The following is a 2,752-nucleotide window of genomic DNA, read 5'->3' as shown; positions in this document are numbered from 1 at the left end:
ACTATCAGGAATGTTGGTATAGGTCCAGTTGTGGATGAGTTTGCAGAAGCATTTGCTGGACGTGCCATCTATTCTTTAGGTGATTTGTATTCGGGATATGATCAGTTTTAGCTGGCTTTGGAAAGCAGGGACATAACCACCATGAGAACTCCTATTGGGCTTGTCAGGATGTGTACCTTGCCTCAAGGTTCCACTAATTCTATTGCGCATATGATGAATGCCATGCATAAGGTCCTTTGTGATTACATACCTCAGCTTACTATGCCTTTCTTGGATGATGTGCCCATTAAGTGGTGTGTAGAAGAAGAGAATAATGAGAGTCTAAATGAGCAGGGATGCAGATACTTTGTGGCTGATCATATTTCAGCTTGTGAGAAGATTTTGGCCAGGTTAGAAGAAGTGAACTTGACACTATCAGGGCAAAAATCTATTTTTGGAGTGAATGAGGTTGTCATTGTTGGACATATGTGTGGATATTATGGCAGAAAACCCTCACCTGATAAGGTGGATGCTATAGGCAAGATTACGGAGTATTGTTCTACCACTTCAGAGGTACAAAGATTCATTGGAGCTTGTGTGTTTTATATGATTTGGATACCCCATTTTGCACACATAGTAGATTGTTTATATGAGCTGTTTCGAAAGGGGAAGAAATTATTTTGGGATGAGAGCCACACTAGAGCCATGCGGAAAATGAGGAAGTTATTGCAGATTTTTTGGAAGATGGTGAAAAGATGGTTTGGGCAGTATATAGTCAGACATGTTTTTGATAATGCAACAAAAAAAGAAAGGGGCCGCTTTTCTGGTCCTGAGGGGGAAAGAGGTCCTAGGAAAAAGCAGTCGACATTGAGGCAAAAGAAAAAAAGGTGCTTCTGGGGTTGCCATGGGAGGTATCTGCGGTTGGAATTGTGCTACTGATTGTCCTTAGGAGTTTTTATGTGGTCCATTGGGTATGAGCAGTGGCGACAGAAGCTTATTCAGCTCCCTTTATTGTGCTTACTTCTCATACTGGGGATGGACTCCATGTTTTCGATGATTTTAGAGAGGCTTACGCAACAAAAAAAAAAAAGGGAGGAAGAGGTGCGCAGAACGGGGGGGAAAAAGACTTGTGCCAATCAGAGTTCACTACTTCAAGGTTGTTTGATAGGCTGGACAAAAGAGAGGTTGCTCCTTGGAATGCATTAATTGTGGGATGATCAGAGATCTCTGGCCTCTTCTCAGCACAAGGAGACGCCTGTGCTCGATGCCAAAAATCCATTCGATGACGATGAGGATGATAACTTCGGGTTTGCTGCTAGAAATCCTAGACATGGAGCCTCAGCGAAGGAGGAGAGAGGAGAAGAACATGGTGCACGTGCTAAAAGTACCAGACACCAATTCAAGGAACGTGTTTCTGCAACCAGAGATGCGGCGTTGAAGATTGCACGGAAAATCAAAGATGCAGGAGCGAACTAGGCATCTAAGGTGATCAAAGGTGGTATGAACTAGGTTCAGCGGATCAAGGAAAGTAGCCACAACGCATTCAAGGTCAATGGTCACAGTAATGGGAATCGCAATTTGAAGCCAAGTGGTGGCAGTGGGGATTTAACAGAGAACAAGGCATGGCTTCAAGGACGAGATGAACTGCTCAGTAGCGAGAGTGCCATGAAGGCCTCCAGTGCTCGGACCAGATATGATGATACTCAGTTTCGAACTTAGGACCTTGAGTATAGGAGCACTGAGGAGATTGAAGGTTAGGCATTACAGAAGTCAGAGGAGACCAGCAAAGCTTCAGAACTGTCTGAGAGTGGCTGAAGACATTAGAGGGGATGCTACCAAAACTCTTTTGACCCTTCATGAGCAGGGAGAGCAAATAAGGAGGACTCATGAAGTGGCCGTAGACATTGATCATAATCTCACCACTGGCGAGAAGCTATTGGGAAGCCTGGGAGGCATGTTTTCGAGGACATGGAAGCCTAAGGAGAGTTGTCCAGTGATGGGACCAGCTGTCGGAGGGAGTGATTCATTCAAGCGGAGAGGTCATCATCTTGAACAATGAGGAGCCCTTGGACTGAATAGAAGCAACTCCAAGGGATGCAATACTCATGCTTCCAGAAATACTCAGGCTTGTTAGGAAAGCTAGAGACACCCTTTGTTCTTCCAGATAGTACAAAGACTTAGAAGCAGCCTATGATCTTGACACCATATGGGTATCGTGAAGTGGCTGATCGGTGAATCATTTATGAAATTATCAGGAGCTCAAAGTCTTTCTACAGATGCTTAAGTTGAAGAAGAGAATCATCACTTTAAAATTGTGATGCTTCCCTATAATGTATGCTTGTAAGAAGCTGTCACTTCCCCGCACAATCTGTCAGATAAAAACAACTTCCATTACTGCATGTTGTACACCAACTTGGTCTTTTAGTGATCAGATCTATTGCTTTAAATCAGAATAATTGTTTTTGAACCATAGTCGCTGCCATGTTGGTGATCTATGCCCAGAGGCTATTCGGATTACTTCTTCTTGAACCTTGTATTTGTTATTGGCAGAAATAAAACAGAGTCTTGGCATCATTTTCTCATCTTACTTATTCACCTGATTGATCTTCTATCCTGCAATTAGTCAAGGTCTTCTGTAGACACGACTTTGCTTTTGCAAATCCTTTGACAATGTCACCTAAAAGTGGGCCTCAATCTTCTAGAAGAAGAACTAGTGGTCCTGTGAGACTTACTCAAGGAGAACTTAGACATGTTTGCTTGGTCATATAAAGAT

At 43.2% G+C, this 2,752-nt stretch overlaps 1 pseudogene; it reads left to right on the top strand.

Annotated features, from left to right (window-relative positions):
- The first annotated feature begins 1,014 nt into the window (after window positions 1-1,014).
- Window positions 1,015-2,113, top strand: LOC148035513 (uncharacterized; annotated as a pseudogene).
- The last annotated feature ends 639 nt before the right edge of the window (window positions 2,114-2,752 follow it).

This window comes from Lygodium microphyllum, chromosome 5 (genome assembly GCF_053477565.2).
Source record: "Lygodium microphyllum isolate KBCC chromosome 5, Lygodium_microphyllum_v1.1.10, whole genome shotgun sequence".
NCBI classification, from domain to species: domain Eukaryota; kingdom Viridiplantae; phylum Streptophyta; class Polypodiopsida; order Schizaeales; family Lygodiaceae; genus Lygodium; species Lygodium microphyllum.
Note: the sequence above shows the minus strand (reverse complement) of the source record. Positions and strands in the feature narration are given on the sequence as shown.